Here is a 19,000-nt window from a genome sequence, read left to right as displayed (position 1 = left end):
AAGAGTGTGTTAAAGTGTCCTCTAGGAGCCTAAACGTGTGCTACAGTGTCCTCTAGGAGCCTAAACATGTGTTAAAGTGTCCTCTAGGAGCCTAAACGCGTGCTAAAGTGTCCCCTAGGAGCCAAAGAGTGTGTTAAAGTGTCCTCTAGGAGCCTAAACGTGTGCTACAGTGTCCTCTAGGAGCCTAAACGCGTGCTAAAGTGTCCTCTAGGAGCCAAAGAGTGTGTTAAAGTGTCAGGAGCCTAAACGTGTGCTAAAGTGTCCTCTAGGAGCCAAAACATGTGTTAAAGTGTCCTCTAGGAGCCTAAACGTGTGCTATAGTGTCCTCTTGGAATCGAAAATGCATGCTCTCTAGGGAGGCGCCCAGGGTTCATCCTTACCAGATGATCCTGAACCACCTCAACTGGCTCCTTTCAACACAAAGGAGCAGCGGCCTGGAAGCGGTCCTTGGAAGTGCCCTACATGTCTCCAGCACCCTCCCAGCACCCAGCTGCACCCCCCTGCACCCTCCCAGTACCCCCCAAGCACCCTCCCAACCCAGCACCCTCTCAGTACCCCCCAAGCACCCTCCAAAACCCAGCACCCTCCCAGTACCCCCCAAGCACCCTCCCAACCCAGCACCCTCTCAGTACCCCCCAAGCACCCTCCCAACCCAGCACCCTCTCAGTACCCCCCAAGCACCCTCCCAACCCAGCACCCTCTCAGTACCCCCGAAGCACCTTCACTACCAGCATCCTCCTAGCACCCCCCAAGCACCCTCCCAACACCCCCTGCACCCCCAAGCATCCTCCCAGTGCGCAGATGCACCCCCCAGAACCCTCCAGCACCCTTCTGCACCCCCCCCTGCACCCTCCCAGTGCGCAGCTGCACCCCCCCCAGCACCCCCCCAGCACCTTCCCAGTGCGCAGCTGCAGCCCCCCCCCCCCCCCCCCTGCACCCTCCCAGTGCGCAGCTGCATTTCCCCCCCCCCTGCACCCTCCCAGTGCGCAGCTGCACTCCCAACATGGTTCCTGTTGGATAGTGGATTCACCAGCATCCGGCACAAACTCCAGTGGAGGACCAGGGACACTTTTCTGCTCGCCTCAGCCGGGATTCAGCTCTCAAACCCGGGCACTACCGTGTGAGTATGCCGCCTGTGTGTGGGGGAGAGCCCCGGCTCTTGTTCACCGGTAACCAGCTGTTTTGGTGAGCGAGGTTAGCTCCAGTGGCTAACACGAAGCTAGCTACCGTTAGCTCGGTGGGAGCGAACCCCAGAGTTTGGGTTGTGTTTGGGGGGAAATGAAGCTGCATGCCCGGGGTTTGGAGCTCTCTGTGGGGGTGGGACCGTGTCTGGAGGTGCCCCCCGGTAAAGCGTGGGTGTTAGAGGTGGTTCTGCTGTGATGGGACGATCCAAAGCACATCTACAGGGACACAACAACAGGTACCAGCCTGGAGAACACAGGGATTAAGGCTGCATGCATTTACACAACATGCATTCAATAATAATAATAATAAATAATAATAACAATAACTGCACTTTAATGTTCACCAGCTGGGCTCACTTCACTGTGAAATACTCAATATGTGCAATAATGATTAATATTAATATTTCCCTCTGTGCCTGAGTGTAGATTTAAACATATTCTGCATATTGTTCCTGTTATTCTTATATTTTCTAATCCTTTGTCTTCATATTGTTCATATTTTTATATATTTATGTATAATTTATTGTTCCTTATTGATGCTTCTTCTATGTTTTCTCTCCACTTTGCTGCTGTTTAAAGGAGATTTTTCCCTTTGTTGGGTTAATAAAGGAAAATCTTATCACTTCATATTCATAATTTAATTTGAATTTAATTGAATTTATTTCAGACGTGTTACAAAATACAAAAGTACACAAAATTTTAGTTAATTTTAACAAATAAGAGGAAAAAATGGCAACGACATAGAAGAAGAAGAAGAATTCCTTTATTCGTCCCACAACGGGGAAATTCAATTTTCACTCTATTATTTCATGTTACACACACACACACACACACACACACACACTCACACACACACACAGAGACAGGACCTATATACATGCAACTAATGGAGAGATGTCAGAGCGAGGGGGCTGCCAGTGGCATATTATAATAATATAACATTATAATAACATTAACATTAAATCTGCCTGAAGAGGAGCAGGAAGTTTTTACCCTTTGTCACAATTCAGTGATCGCAGTAATCTGTCATTTATCCACTTTATGTACTAAATGTAAATCTAACTATACAATAATCAAACGTATACGGCTGTATTGATAACATGTTATGTATATAAAGTTATATTAATAACATGTAATATATATAAAGTAATATAATGACATTTATAGGCCTACATATAAACATCCATAGAAGCACATTTTTATTTTTATTTTTCTAATTTAACCTTTATTTTTCCAGATGAAACACAACAGTTTCTTATTTACAACATCCAGACACACACACACATGCGCGCGCACGCACGCACGCACACACACAGACACACACACGGACACACACAGACGCATGCACACACACACAGACAGATGCACGCACACGCACGCACAGACGCACGCACCCACGCGAACGCACACACAGACACACACGCACACACACACACAGACAGACAGACAGACACACAGACACACACGCATACACAGGCAAACAGACACAGACACACACACGGACACACACATGTAAATGCAGAAAAAGACCCTGGGATGATTTTGCGCTGGAATGACACTTTAAGGATTTCTTCCCCAGCATCACGCTGCAGTTGAACCCCCGTCACAATAACAAGCACAGCCGTTCACTTGGGTGTAACTCTGCACGTGTTCATGTTCGCACAGGGCAGGTCTACCCAAAAGGTTCCAGTCCTGGAGAGCCACTGTCCTGCATGTTTTAGGTTCCTCTCTACCCTAACACACCTGAGTCCGACACACCTGAGTCCGACACACCTGAGTCTAACACACCTGAGGACACACCTGAGTCTAACACACCTGAGTCCGACACACCTGAGTCTAACACACCTGAGTCTGACACACCTGAGTCCGACACACCTGAGTCCGACACACCTGAGTCCGACACACCTGAGTCTGACACACCTGAGTCTGACACACCTGAGTCCGACACACCTGAGTCTAACACACCCGAGGACACACCTGAGTCTAACACACCTGAGTCCGACACACCTGAGTCTAACACACCTGAGTCTGACAATAATCAAACTGTGACGAGCTTCAGCTGCTTAATAACGAGCAGAGCATCAGACTCGGGTGTGTTAGAGCAGAGAGAAACCTAAAACATGCAGGACAGTGGCTCTCCAGGACCGGGGTTGCCCACCCCTGATCTACAGTTTTGTGGGGGGGGGGCTATGGCATGGGCTGGGAAATGTTGCTCATTGTTGTTGGTGCGTCTCTCTGATCACAGTGTCCTGGAGGCTGCCAGGTGAGGTCGGCGCGTTGCTGTCAGACACAAGGAGACGCAAACACAGAGCTCCTCCAGTTTCCTGTAAGTATCTGAAACACGCTCGACACCTTTCAGACCAACACCCCCATCTAAAATACATGTTACACACAGTTACACACAGTTACACAATGAAAGTATCAGGTTCATGGACTCTGTTGGTCTTTTGCACAACAGTTTTCTGGAGTTATACTGGTGGTTTTCGAAAATGTGAAGCGATGAATTCTTATTTTTTCACCATCCCATGCATTTGTACGCTGATCCGGAGGGGGCCACTGTCCTGTCCACTGGCCACTCAGGTGTGTTAGGGTAGGGAGAAACCTAAAACATGCAGGACAGTGGCTCTCCATGACCGGATTTGCCCACCCCTGAACTCGGCTGTCCTCCCTGTTTGGGCTCCTCTTGTAGTTACTTGTGTGATCCCTCAAACGCCACTAGGGGGCGGTCTTCTGTTGGTTATTTCAGTCGTCCACACTGAGCAGAGGCGTTCCTGTGGGTCGTCCTGTTGTGACTTCATTGTTATTCTGATGCACAGAAAAAGTGTGTGGACTTGTAATTGCCCTCATCAACACAACATCACTTACCTACAGTAGTTTCTCATGTTGTTTAGAACTTTAGTGCAAAACGAACGTAGCATAATCAAGTGAAATTAGGTATAGGTAAATGATATCACCTCAAAATATTTCACAGCTGATTCTCTGAGAAACTGAGTTAGTGTGTGCTTGTTCTCTTTAACACGGTTCCTACAGGTGCTTGAAATCCTTGCAAATGCTTGAACTTTAATTTTATGTTTTCAAGGTTTGGAAATGCTTGAAATCGTATCCACATTTATTTCACAACAACTAGCATTAGATAGCAAATAGCTGCATCTCTTTTAACGTGATTTTAATGGAAAAAAATCAAGGTGAAATAATAAGTTTCACTATTTTTATTAATTCCTGGAGGGGGGGTATGAATAGGGACACAGGTGACAGGAAGGGGTGACACAGATAGGAGCTAAACAGTTCTCAGAGACAGAGAAGCAACACCCCACGAGGAAAAGAGTAACAGGATCTAATACGTGCATCTCTACATTAACCACCTCAACGGGCCACATGCTGTTCAAGCTGTGAACCGTCTGTGCAGGAGACCACTGCAAACACCTGTGTGTTAATGGAAACTGGACATTGGGACTAATCTGAGGAGAAATTGCCAATTCATCTCATCTGATCTTCAGCCTCTTATCCGGGGTCGGGTCTCAGGGGCAGCAGCTTTAGCAGGTGACCCCAAACTTCCCTTTCCCGGGCCACATTAACCAGCTCTAACTGGGGGATCCTGAGGCGTTCCCAGGCCAGTGTGGAGATCTAATCTCTCCACCTGGTCCTGGGTCTTCCCCGAGGCCTCCTCCCAGCTGGACGTGCCTGGAACACCTCCCTAGGGAGGCGCCCAGGGTTCATCCTTACCAGATGATCCTGAACCACCTCAACTGGCTCCTTTCACTGCTAAGGAGCAGCGGCTCTACTCCGAATGCCAATTCAACATCCTTTACATAATTGAATACCGCTCTGTTATCGTTGACTTGTGAGGAACATAATCAAGGCCAACCAACATTGTGTTGGACATGGATCTCGTGATACTGCCCAAGCCCAGCACTCACAGGTGATGTCTGGTGTCAAAACAGTCCCATTGAATGAACTCTTTAGCCGTCATGGAAGTATCATTACATAGACTGTATACCAGCTGTGAGTTTAACAAACTGGAGTGTAATCATATTCCCCATGCCATGTCGAGTTCAGTTATCTCTGTATTATGTAGAGATGCGCCGATCCAGTCTGATACCAATCCCTGATACCGATCCGATCCTCCTGTTGAATGAATGAAACGTAAACCTGTCCATGTGAGTGAAGGCGTCAGTCTTGACAGAAACATTTAGCATCATTAAAAAAAAGGTTACAAATGAACAAAGATAGTATTATTTAATTATTTCAACCCTAACCCGTGTTTCAAACATAGAATTGAAGGAACTCGATCACTCTAACTGTGTTGTTGTGTCTGATATTAATAAAAAAGAAATGACTGGATCTGAACTCTGGATCGGCCTCGTTCATCCGATATCTGATCCAGCTAATAAGTCGATATCAGAGCCGATGTCCGACCTGGGTATGGGAGCGGTGCATCTCTAGTATTATGGCTCTATCGTGATCTGTTGCTTCTCTATGCTGCGTAAGGACTTGGTCCATCTTCAGAAAGTGCAGTCTAGAACCGGGCCAAGTTTCTTTGACTGCGCCATCGTGAACATTTGTTTACTTTGAACTCTTTTCACTTTTTTCCCTCCCTGTCAACTCCCCTCACTGTCTGCTTGTTACATCTACACCCCCGCCCCCAACGTCTTTCCGAAACGTCTCCGAACCCCTCCGTCCTGGCCTCCCAGCCCTCATGAACAACTGGCCCGGACAGCTGGCTCCAACAGCTGCTTGCCATCTCATTTCTGGTCTATCTCTGTCTGGGCAACAGTTTCCATAGCTTTGTCCTGTCGTAAGCCGGACTTTGTGTTTCTAAATCAGTCTCAGTGCTGTCTTTGTGCCATTCAGCAAAAAGAAATACGCTGAAACGAGACTTTTTATGGCATTGATGTTGATGTTGGAAGCATTTATGAAGCTTCCATTTGCTCTAATGGCCTTGATTTGTCTGCTACCCTCAGAACAATACATCCCATTTGTTTAAAAGTTGTCCTTTGTGTTTGGACTCTGCCAGTGACGACGACCAGAATAGCTCTTTTCCCGCATTAGCATCTGTTATCAGTGTTTCTTTGTTTTCGTGTGCTCTCTTTACGACCAGGCTTCATCTCCCTCTCCTCGCGAATGAATGCCATGTGCCGTCCGTGCCTCATCTGACTCTTCTCTTGTCCATCTGCTGATGATATGCTGTAATCTTTCCCCGTTGTAACCATCGGCGTTTAGTTGAGGGGAAGATTCCCGGAGCAATGGCTGCAAAGGAAAGTGAGGTCACGCACGGACCGTCTGAAAAGTCTTGTTTTGTTCCACTTGGAAAACGAGGTCATAATTGGTCTGAAACACCTGATTCACCTGCGTTTGCACTCTCAAGACTTTACATTATCAGCCTCACAGATGAAATGTGTAATTTACCACAGCTGTAAGGTGCTGGAAAAGCTTGAAAAGGACCTTGAAAGTTCTTGAAAAGTGCTTAAATGACCTTGGAAAAGGTGCATGATCCCTGTGTTGTCTTTGTTGATTCTTGACTTTTCCTTTACTGGACATCTTTGGCTCTTAGTGAAACTCCTTGACATCTATTAGAAATGTAAACGTCAGAGAAAGAGAAGCCACAAGGACTGGAATTACTTTTTGCACATTGCAGCGATGCAGTTAAAATGCCTTTATTAGTTCAGAGGATAATAAAGAATCAAAGAAAGGAGAACGCCGGCTGGTCTGGACCCACGCTGATTGCACCTGCGTTTGTACTCTCAAGACTTCATCATCAGCCTCACAGATGAAAAACTAAAGAGGTGCAGAGAAGTCGTCTCACTAGAATATAAATAAGACGGACAGAGAGCGAGAGACGGGCAGACAGGTGGAGAGATACCGTGAAACAGATTTAGTTCCATTTCAGTCTAAAGGAAGAACGATGCAGATGATTGGCAGAGGTTACAGCGACTGTAACTTTCACTATAAATGCCTCAAACTGTAAAAACTCAAATGACCCGCTGGACTGAGGGCGCCCTCCCACTGTGCGTCCGTCCCGTGCCCCGTGCTTTAGGGTCCTTGTCCCCCCCTCCAGGCCCGTTTGTACTCACACTACCTGGGCCTCGGAGAATGCTTCTTGCTGCCTATACGTCATCACGCCGTAACACGTCACACGCATTGATGACGTCATGGCGATGCGTGGCTTTGTTTCCAGATCTTTCCGTAGACCTCGGAGTTTTTGTGCGTCTTGTCGACTGTTTTTGAATCTTTTCATCGACCAAATCTGCAGTAAACACTCCACCTCCGCATCACACCAACGTGAACCTTTCACCGCCATTGTTTGAAATGTCCGCGCATGGTCCCTCCTTCTTTTTCCTACGTCCCAACAGGCGCACAGGAAATGACCTCAGAACCGCCGCAGGCCTCGTGCTCATACACGTGCGCACGCTCGTGCTCGTACATGTGCAAACGCGCTCTACAAAAGCCCACCTCTCCCAAACGGGCCGTGGACGGCAAGCGTGCCGCTCCTAGACGTGGTACGGTTGCACTCACACTGGTCAAAGGAACCAGACTTTAGCCGTGAAACCTGTTTTGGGACAGTGTGAGTGCGCCCTGAGTGACCTTTAATCCAGTGTCTGACGTGCAGTTGTTGGTGTGTAATTCATCCGGTCTCACTGTGAGCTTGTATCCTGTGTTGTTCCTCCTCCTCCGGGGGTGGCACAGGGGTTAATCGGGCCGGGAGCCGGTTGCCACCGAAGGCATGACTGCACACTTGCTGCCTATAATTCAAACTGTTGCGCTGCGTTCTTTGATGTCGGGCTGAAGGATGGAGACACTGGTGGATCTTGTGGATTCGGGGGCACCAGCAGCATGCCTAATGTCTGTCTTGTCTTTGTAGAGACTTCAAACTGCTACACAGTGTGGATTTGTGTGTTCTGGTGCTGACAGGCCGGCTGGCCCGATCCACTGAAGATGTCAGAGAGAGAGAGAGAGACGTTCTCCCGGCTCTGACGGGACAAAGCCTCTCACTATCCGGCCTGTCAGGGACATGGGTTTAGATCCGTCTCAGATGAATATTTTGCTTTCAATTGGGATGAAATCCGACCTGGGACTCTTATTCTTTTCATGGGAGAACAGTCTAATTAGTGTGTGAGAAGATCCTGCGGTAAAGCAACCCTCTGTGGCCGTGCGGGGGCAGCGGACACAAGTTGTGAACAGGACACTGACACATTTTGGAAAAGTTTATTTATATTTGTGTTTCTGGTTGGGCTGCCCCGGACCCAGGACTTTGTTGGTCGACCAGTGGTCTTCATTTAGACTATGGGTGTCAATGTCAAGGCCCCCGGGCCAAGATAATTCATTCGCCGGCCGGATCTGGATGATATTTGATGAGTATTAGAACCGGCCCGCACGCCACAGCCGCCTGCTGGTGTTTTTCACGCACCAAAACTACATTACCCACAATGCAACGGTAGCCCGCAAACTCACTGCAGCGCCGCAAGTGGGTTTCATTATTCATCAGCATTCAGGGCAGATGTCAAACTTTCAGCCTTGGTTCCAAAAATGGTGAATATAAAAAAGGAAAGAGAAGCCACAAGGACTGGAATTACTTTTTGCACATTGCAGCGATGCCGTTAAAATGCCTTTATTAGTTCAGAGCTTAATAAAGTATCAAAGAAAGGAGAACGCCGGCTGGTCTGGACCCACGCCGGGCCTTCCTCAGGGCGCAACTGCAAAGAGGAGTCAAACCGAGTGAAAGATCATGGTTTCATGCTTGACCTTAATAGCACCTCGCATTCACCTGGAGTTTACAAGCGTGAGCACCTGGTATTTCTTCTTTCTTCTTATTTGATATTTAATTTGGTGCAGATATCTCGGGTGCCCAGATGGACGATTCCTAAAGATTTTAATGATCCCCTGCCTCTTCTTTGGTGTTTCTCCTCAGGGGCTACCATGAGGGTTAGGGTGAGTCTCAACAACCACCTGGATTGCCAGGAAATGTGGTGCATACATTAATGTCCGCCTTCAGGATTCAATGTAATAATTTTGGTGTTCCCTTAAAGTGAGATTCCGGCGTCCAAGGGTCTTTTACGGCAAATACACTCATCAAATAAGCCATCGAGACAGTTTCCTTATGTAAAAACTATTGTTGGAAAAATCCAGAGAGTGGCTAACAGTGATTAGCTCGGGGCAGCACGGTGAAGGCATTCAAAGGTCTTTTTTAACCACTAATGCTGCTGAAAATAACAGCAAACCTCTGCAGCAGCGTGAGAAGAGTCCCTACACACACAACAAAGCAGCAACAGCGTAGTTAGTGAAGCCAGAGTTTATTAAAGAGTGTTTTAAAGACTTACCTACTGGCCCATGTACCAGCTCCTCTCATAGTAAAGTCCATTACAGTGGATTACCAAAGTCAATCCCAAAGGAAGGAGCCCATTGGTGCTTTGTTGTGTGTGTAGGGACTCTTCTCATGCTGCTGCAGAGGTTTGCTGTTATTTTCAGCAGCATTAGTGGTTAAAAAAGACCTTTGAATGCCTTCACCGTGCTGCCCCGAGCTAACCACTGTTAGCCACGTCCGGCTGTTAGCGACTCTTGATGAGTGTATTTGCCAAAAAAGACCCTGGGATGATTTTACGCAGGACTTTCCCTTTAAGGTTTATCATGTTAGCAGTAGATGTACATCAGCGAGGTTGAAGGAGTCTGCTGCTGAAGCTGCTCTGAAGCTCATCCAGGGTTTCATGGAGGGGATGAGAGACATCGTCCATGATCACATGCTTATTGTGAGCATGTTAGCTTAGCGACGTTATCGTTGAACTAAACATCACTTATGATGCCACCCAGGTATGAAGAGTATGCAGGCTAATAGTTCATGCTCCAGTCAGATCCTTCCAACAGCTCCTTGATTACGTCCCCTCTGTGGTTTTAGCTGGACTTAAATCTTGGGTGTGTCTCCGGCATGCGCATGATCCCACCAGTCAAACTTGAGCCTCCGCAGACAGAGGCATGGATCCCATCAGGGAATGCCATCCATCACATCAACTCCTACTATCTCAGTGTCTTTATGGACCTCGTAATTGAAAGCAGGCCCTTCCCCCTTTTTTGGTTCCCGGGCTCTAGATTAAAGACATCGATATCGCCCCAAAAGCACATGTGAAATATTACAGGCAGGCTCTGGCCACTACGCTCTCCGCTCTCAGCTATTTGACCTGGAGAGGGCCCTGTGTGGGAAGAAGTGCTCTGAGGAGTCTCTGTCTTTTGCATCACGCGGGCCCAGAGCCTCACCATATCACTGCCTGCCCCACAGCTGTCACTGTTTGTGTATTTGATATACTGACGGATGCCGAACAGGTGTTACGTATTAGTGCCACTATTTTACACCCCCTCCCCGGACTGTGGTCAATGGAGTTGTCAGAGTGTATCACTGTAATATGCAGCAATCTGACTTTTAAACTTGCTACAGAGCGTTACCTTCACAGTTGTCCTGAGGAACAGGAAGAGGCACAGAAAGGGAACATGAATTAATGCGGTTCAGGTGGACTGACCCCAAAGACATATCAGAAACACGGGAATGCCTTTGAACATTGACCCCTTTCCGTCCTGACGTCTCCTCTCAGTAACTTCCATTGATCTGTATTGAGTTTGTAGGAATATCAACCACAGATGGAAAATTCCATTTGATTTTGACATGTACGTCCATTTTCTGGTCAGGAAATTATATTATTCCTGACAGAAAGGATGATTCCTGCCAGCTGGCCCAACGACAGGTCAGGAAATTATATTATTCCACAACCCATCTGGTTATTTTTTGAGTGATCCTCGACTGATTGTCTTTTGTCGACATTTCAATGCTCAGCCTGTTTGTTGTTGCAGGAGTTAGTTATTTGCTCTGCACTGGGATCTTCTTATCCGCCCAAACCTCAGGCTTACGTTGGGGACTACCTGACTTTTTGAGTTGACTTGTGCTTTCCTTAACCTAGGGCGCACTCACACTGTCCTTCCGCACCGCGCCCCAGGCTTTAGGGTCCTTGTCCCCCCCTCCAGGCCCGTTTGTACTCACACTACCTGGGCCTCGGAGAATGCTTCTTGCTGCCTATACGTCATCACGCCGTAACACGTCACACGCATTGATGACGTCATGGCGATGCGTGGCTTTGTTTCCAGATCTTTCCGTAGACCTCAGAGTTTTTGTGCGTCTTGTCGACTGTTTTTGAATCTTTTCATCGACCAAATCTGCAGTAAACACTCCACCTCCGCATCACACCAACGTGAACCTTTCACCGCCATTGTTGTTGTTGTTACAGGCGCACATAAATGACGTCAGAACCACCGTAGGCCTCGCGCTCGCACACGTGCGCACGCTAGTGCTCGTACATGTGCAAACACGCTTTACAAAAGCCCACCTCTCTCAGCCAGGCCCTGGACGGTTATGCGCGGAGCGGTTGCACTCACACTGGTCAAATGCACTAGGCTTTAGCCAAAAAACCTGTTTTGGCCCGGTGCGGAAGGACAGTGTGAGTGCGCCCCTACTGTCCGTATCTCAACCACACACAACCACACAGATATTTTGTCATGGGCTATCACTCACACATCAGACTGTATTTCCTGGTTAATCTTTAATGCTTTAACTTTCTGGGTGGACACAGTTTTAATCCCTTGCTGTGCCTCCGGCCTGCAGAACACCATTTGGCTTCTCTCACATCACCAGTCTGTTTGTGAGGGTATAAGCGTGCGGGTTGCTTCACTGAATCTTTCCTCGGTTGTTTAGCTCTTCAGACAAATCTCCACGGACAGGGCCCTGCTTCCCCCCACAGAGAACAGCCTCATTAGGATTTGTTGCACAAACTGGAGAATTTGGACCGGCTGAGGGAGCAACAAGGCCTCCCCTCCTTGGGACACATGTTCCTTGCTGTGGCCTGACCCTGGAGCTCTGGGCCTTGTCGAATCATATTTGGCTCATATGGCTCCAAGTCAGGGGCTCAGTTACCCCTGGATCAACCTTATTCTTCCTCACTGAGGCCTGCATGCAAAACAGATCCTGTTGAGGCAACATAGAAGGCTGATGTTGCCATCACGAGGCATGGCGTTTAGTGAATATCGCTCCCTGTAGGCTCCTGTCCAAGACATCTCATATGCATTGTTTAATCAGGAAAAAATTGTTACGCATGGAAAGTCAGAAAGTCTGAATCATTTTTCATTATTCTATAGAGATCAGGAACAAGGAGAGTTTCACATGCTTTTAAAGGAGTTGCTGCGTTTTCAGGTCTATTTCAGGATGTCAGTGGTCCAGTTCGATAGACAGTGTACCTGCAACTGCGAAAATACCCAGAAACCTGTTTGCTACATGCCCCCCCCTCTCACCCCATTTCCTGTCTGTCCTATCTAATAAAGGCTTAAAAAACTGACAAAAATATCTTAGAAAAAAAAATATTATCAATATGATGAGCATTATGTGTTTAGCATCAACATCTTAGCATAGTGTTAGCTGCAAGTGTTCTTACATTAGCACAGAGCTGCTAGCTTGGCTGTAGACTAGTCTTGTTTCACTGTAAATGTTAAGACACTTTCAGTTCTACCTGACTCTATCTGTATGCAACAGGATCTGTCTGTTGAGGTCTATGTGAATAAGAGCTTTTTAAGACTAACTACTTGGAGATAAAGTATTAGGGAAGAAGCTACATTTTGCATTGCACCTTTAAAGAGGAGATTGCAAACGTGTGAGTCAGAGGAAAAGCTGACTCTGACAGGCCGTCCCGTCTACTTTATAGAGGTCGTTGTGTTTATCACTTCCTCCCTCAACCATCTCAGCTTATTGTGTGATATCATTGTCATTGATGTTGGGCATCGACGGTCTGGGTTCTGATTAAAAGGGGCGGACAGATGATGAACTGACAGATGTTAGTCCTAGTTTCACCTTCACCTTGGATCAGCAAATGGACAAAAACCAAATGTAGATGCAGAGGATTACCATAAACAACAACATGGTGGAAACATCCTGCTCGATGAAGTGTGTCGTGCGTAATGAGCGCTGAGAAATAGAGGATGTAGCAGAGGTGGTCTGAAGTCCTTCTCTCTGTCAGCCCATTAGTGTCGCCCCCATAGGACCCGGTGTGAGCCAATGTTGAGTAATGCTGGACATGTGGAATATGTAACTCGCCACTGTGTCTCAGGGGCTCTCAACACCTAGCCTCTGACTTGCAGCAGATTTGGCCTCAGTCACTCAGTTGATCCTTTTTCACCCCCCCAAAAAAAGAATCAAGTTATAAACATTCACTAGATACTCTAACAGATCCTATTATGCTGTATATTGGATTGTATTGATGAAGCTAATTTCCTGATGGATTGCGTGCAGTTTTACATCACATGAACAAAGTAGAGGCAACACACACATCAACAACCTTGAGATCTGTGTCCACTCGGCACAGTTTAGTTCATGTGACGCTAAATTAAGTCCTGCTTCTCTGAACTCATAGAACGCTGACAAAAATGAAGACATCTTTGTGCTGGCATTGAGAATCGAGTAGGTCGAGGCATGTACAGTTTGATCCCTGACGTGTCAGTCAGGCTGGTTTGCCGACACAGAGTAAAAAAGGTTCCCAAAAATCAGGCCAATCTTTTGAGTCCAAAGTCAATCCAAAAGCAAGCATTGCTGCTTTGTTGTGTGTGTAGGGACTCTTCTCATGCTGCTGCAGAGGTTTGCTGTTATTTTCAGCAGCATTAGTGGTTAAAAAAGACCTTTGAATGCCTTCATCGTGCTGCCCCGAGCTAACCACTGTTAGCCACGACCGGCTGTTAGCGACTCTACAGGATTTCTGTGTAACCCTGGGATGATTTTACAATTATGTTATTTTATGATGACATTTACATATTATTATTATTATGAACTGAAAATTGTACTTTTTTCTTTTGAATTATGTTTTACACAGAGTAAAAATGGTTCCCAAAAAACAGGCCAATCCTTGGGAAATCTTGGAATTAAGGCCTTTGTGTCCAAAGTCAATCCAAAAGGAAGCATTGGTGCTTTGTTTTGTGTGTAGGGACTCTTCTCATGCTGCTGCAGAGGTTTGCTGTTATTTTGAGCAGGATTAGTGGTTAAAAAAGACCTTTGAATGCCTTCAACCCGAGCTAATTAGCCACATTCTCTACCGACTCTACCTGGACTTCTCCATTAATAGTTGTTACACCATAAAAAATGGTGTGTGGAGTGTTTACGCCGAAAAAGACCCTTTTCACTTTAACACACTGACTCAGAAACGTCATTTTTCAGAACAGGTTCAATTTCCATAATTTTTCACGTTGTCAAAAGCCATATTCCTGTTCAGAGCCATCTAATGATGCAGATATCATAATGCAAACCATGTGATAAACTGAATGATTCCCTTTGCCTCCCAGCACAAAGCACGTTACAACAAAGATGAGGACGGAAAACAATAAACACATACGAAAAATGCAGATTTGGTGTGCATATGGCGTTACTCTGGGAATTCCTCTGCTTGTGTTTGAGGATGTTCTTTAGGAGATAGATCCTCCCATTGGTTAAGGGACAGAACGGGCTTTTAGAGTCACTATAACTGGGAGGCAAAAATCTTCTTGGAATCCATAATAATGCCATTTTGAGAAGGACAGGAGGAAGTGTGTTGAATTATTAGCTCATGGTTTAAGTGGTTGACATCAGTTTCCCAGCTGACATCGGGCGTGAGGCGGGGTCCACCCTGGACAGGACGCCAGTCTATCACAGGACACATAGAGACGAACAGAGACAGACAACCATTCACACCTACGGGTGATTTAGAGTCATCAATGAACCGAACACCTGCACGTCTTTGGACTGTGGGAGGAAACCGGAGAACCCGGAGAAAACCCACGCAGACACGGGGACAACATGCAAACTCCACACAGAAGGGCCCCAGCCTTGGTTACAGTATTGCAGTAGATTGAATCGTAGCCATGATACGTCTCATATCACCAGATTCTTGCCCTGTTGGTAGATGCAGTTCATCTCACAGCAGGTCACTTGGATATTAAACCGTTAAAGGAAAGAAAATGTGTGAGTGACTAATCTGTGTATTATCCTGCGTTACCACCCATATTGGCAAATGCTGAAGGAAAGAAATCTTTGAAAATCAGGAATTTAAGAGATCAGACACTCCCCTGTGCCTCTTCATATGTTTGGCTCAGAGGCAGCATGACATAGTGTTTTGGCGTACTGCAGAACTGATATTTTGACATTTTCATTCTGTTGAAAGTCTTTCTGTTCTGAAAATGTCACGTCCTGACCGACCTTGATGAAACTTTTGTCATTACTCGCACAATGTCTGCATTATTTGACTGAACCCTTCACTCTGTGTCCCTTAGTGGGGTTTTAGAGACACTGTAGAGACCCATAATACCTGAGAATGTGCCTTGCGACAGAGCCGAGAGGCAGCCTGGATGGAAAACTGGATCTTAATGATCACAGATGGAGAACTGGCTTATCCAAACCCCTACAGAGCATCACTTTTTCCTCCTCTGGCTTCTTTCATCACTGCCAGAACACTGGTACATTCAACAAGTGGTTTGCCATGAAGCTTTGCTTTACCTCATGCTTCCTACGCTACTTCTCCAGGAACAATGATTTTCATGGGTGGACTTTACCCTCAGGCAAGGGCTCTGCCACTAAACGGGTAGAGAGAGCAGAGTCATTTCACTGTTCTCCTGGCTGAAGGTGGTGGTGTCATCACGGCACAGACAAAAACGCCCTGACACACCAGCAGGAACACAGTTGCTAAGGGCGCCCTCCCACTGTTCCTCCGTCCCGCGCCCCGTGCTTTAGGGTCCTTGTCCCCCCCTCCAGGCCTGTTTGTACTCACACTACCTGGGCCTCGGAGAATGCTTCTTGCTGCCTATACGTCATCACGCCGTAACACGTCACACGCATTGATGACGTCATGGCGATGCGTGGCTTTGTTTCCAGATCTTTCCGTAGACCTCGTAAACGTGCTTTACAAAAGCCCACCTCTCCCAAGCGGGCCGTGGACGGCAAGCGTGCTGCAGCTAGGCGTGGTACGGTTGCACTCACACTGGAGGTGAGGAACCAGACTTTAGCCGCGAAACCTGTTAGGGCACGGTACGGAGGCACAGTGTAAGTGTGCCCTAACTTATGGCCTGACAAACTGTACACTAAAATACGTTTCTGATAAGACATTATCAGAGAAATAGGCAATGCAGTAACATAATCTTGATCCATAATTTATCAGCGGTGCCTAGTTTCACAGTTCGTGAACAGTCCTTCGCGGTAGAACCGTTCAGGTGCTGTCAGGAGCAGCAGGTGGAGGCTCAGGCACGTGATGTTTTCATAGATCCTCTGTCTCATTGTGCTCTCAGGGTAAAGAGAGGTGTCGTTAATACAGTGTACTTAAAGCTGCAGTCGGCAAATCTGGCAGATTGAAATGACCGAGTTAAATTTCGATCAATTCTCACGCCCCTCCCCCTCTACCACCGAGCTCCTCCCCTTCCTCCACTTGAGTTCTCGTCAGTGCACGTGCACCAGATTCCTGTGAACGCGCCCGTGTCCACGCCACATGGAGGTAGAGTGGCTAACATACCCATAGAAAGCAACTGCTAACGTCATTTAGCGTATGCTAGCTTGAGGCGTGTGCCTGTGATATTGTAACATGTGCGAGCGGGGAGGGGGGGGGGTCTGTGGCGTGTGCACAAACTGTACCTGAGAGTCCGCTCTGTGCAGGATGCAGGATGATACGGTCGTTGTGGATTTATGCAAAACCAACAGGCTCTGGGTTCATGTAGAGGCGCGTTTTGTTTTCTAAAACGGGTGATTTATGTTTTTCTATCGGAGCAGAGCGACGGCTTCAGTGAATTGGAAATTGCCGACTGGGACTTGTGGAGTGTGAAGGTGTGTGCGGATTAGCAATTCCCCAATCCACGCGCTCAGCCTCTTTTGAACAGGCATGTTCTGAATGGACACTGCACTATTTTTTAATGCTGGACCCGTCATCTTCACAATAAAGGCGTCTCAAGATAAATCGCACACATTTCGTCCTTCCTCTGACACACACGTCTCTGTCTCGCTCTGTCTTTCTCTTCATCCTCTGCTATATTCCCCTGAAAGGCGTCCAGAAGTCTGAAACCGTAATTCAATAAGATAAATTGGAAAAATGTGCAAGTGTGAGGCATATTTCGGGCTCTCCGGTCAGAGGAACATTCTGTGAGTGCATTTGGTACTCCCCTTTTCAACTTCCCTTCCCCTCTCCCCTTCCTTCATTTTCTCCCTCCGCGTTGTAAATCGTCCCACGGTTCCATCTGCTCTCTCGTCGTAGAACAGTTAAGAGACTGTTCATTAGACTGACACAAACCAGAGAGGGAGCTCCCAGGGAGGGGCCAAGGAGGGGAGGGAGAGAAAGCCAGCGATCTTGGCCTCGGCCCAAGCCCCTGACCCTGGAGGGCCTGTTGTTCGTGTCACAGTGAAGAGGTGGATGGATGGGTACAGATGGAGTGATGGAGGAATAGATGGAGGACGGCCGTGGCAGGGGGTCAACCTAATCCATTTCTTTTGTTTCACTTGATGAAGACCTCTGTGTAGCTTTGAGCCCGTCCATAAATCGTACTAAAAGACTTACTGTAGAGCAGCTGCCAAGCCGGGGGATTTACCAGGCCTCCCTCCCCGGGTCTCTTCATCCCTCTTTGCCTCCTCTTTCTCGTGCCTCCCTCCCCGGGTCTCTTCATCCCTCTTTGCCTCGCTCTTTCTCGTGCCTCCCTCCCCGGGTCTCTTCATCCCACTTTGCCTCGCTCTTTCTCGTGCCTCCCTCCCTGGGTCTCTTCATCCCTCTTTGCCTCGCTCTTCCTCGTGCCTCCCTCCCTGGGTCTCTTCATCCCTCTTTGCCTCGCTCTTCCTCGTGCCTCCCTCCCCGGGTCTCTTCATCCCTCTTTGCCTCCTCTTTCTCGTGCCTCCCTCCCTGGGTCTCTTCATCCCTCTTTGCCTCGCTCTTCCTCGTGCCTCCCTCCCTGGGTCTCTTCATCCCTCTTTGCCTCCTCTTTCTCGTGCCTCCCTCCCTGGGTCTCTTCATCCCTCTTTGCCTCGCTCTTTCTTTCTCGTGCCTCCCTCCCCGGGTCTCTTCATCCCTCTTTGCCTCGCTCTTTCTCGTGCCTCCCTCCCCGGGTCTCTTCATCCCTCTTTGCCTCGCTCTTTCTCGTGCCTCCCTCCCCGGGTCTCTTCATCCCTCTTTGCCTCGCTCTTTCTCGTGCCTCCCTCCCTGGGTCTCTTCATCCCTCTTTGCCTCCTCTTTCTCGTGCCTCCCTCCCCGGGGCTCTCCATCCCTCTTTGCCTCGCTCTTTCTCGTGCCTCCCTCCCCGGGGCTCTCCATCCCTCTTTGCCTCGCTCTTTCTCGTGCCTCCCTTCCCGGGTCTCTTCATCCCTCTTTGCCTCGCTCTTCCTCGTGCCTCCCTCCCCGGGTCTCTTCATCCCTCTTTGCCTCGCTCTTCCTCGTGCCTCCCTCCCCGGGGCTCTTCACCCCTCTTTGCCTCGCTCTTTCTCGTGCCACCCTCCCCGGGTCTCTTCATCCCTCTTTGCCTCGCTCTTCCTCGTGCCTCCCTCCCCGGGTCTCTTCATCCCTCTTTGCCTCGCTCTTTCTCGTGCCTCCCTCCCCGGGTCTCTTCACCCCTCTTTGCCTCGCTCTTCCTCGTGCCTCCCTCCCCGGGTCTCTTCATCCCTCTTTGCCTCGCTCTTTCTCGTGCCTCCCTCCCCGGGTCTCTTCATCCCTCTTTGCCTCGCTCTTTCTCGTGCCTCCCTCCCCGGGTCTCTTCATCCCTCTTTGCCTCGCTCTTTCTCGTGCCTCCCTCCCCGGGTCTCTTCATCCCTCTTT

The 19,000-nt window shown here is 48.1% G+C and overlaps 1 protein-coding gene across 1 annotated transcript in view; it reads left to right on the top strand.

Annotated features, from left to right (window-relative positions):
• Positions 1-1,012: 1,012 nt before the first annotated feature.
• The window catches only part of disp1 (dispatched homolog 1), a 103,811-nt gene continuing 85,823 nt past the window's right edge, over positions 1,013-19,000 (top strand). Inside the window, exons 1-2 of the mRNA XM_083934000.1 lie at positions 1,013-1,120; positions 3,430-3,510. The gene's annotated coding sequence lies outside the window, so the exon portion shown is untranslated. The remainder of the gene's footprint in view (positions 1,121-3,429; positions 3,511-19,000) is intronic.

The sequence above is a fragment of the Echiichthys vipera genome (assembly GCF_963691815.1).
Source record: "Echiichthys vipera genome assembly, chromosome: 19".
NCBI classification, from domain to species: Eukaryota; Metazoa; Chordata; class Actinopteri; order Perciformes; family Trachinidae; genus Echiichthys; species Echiichthys vipera.
The sequence above is the reverse complement of the archived record's forward strand: the minus strand, read 5'-3'. Positions and strand labels throughout refer to the sequence as shown.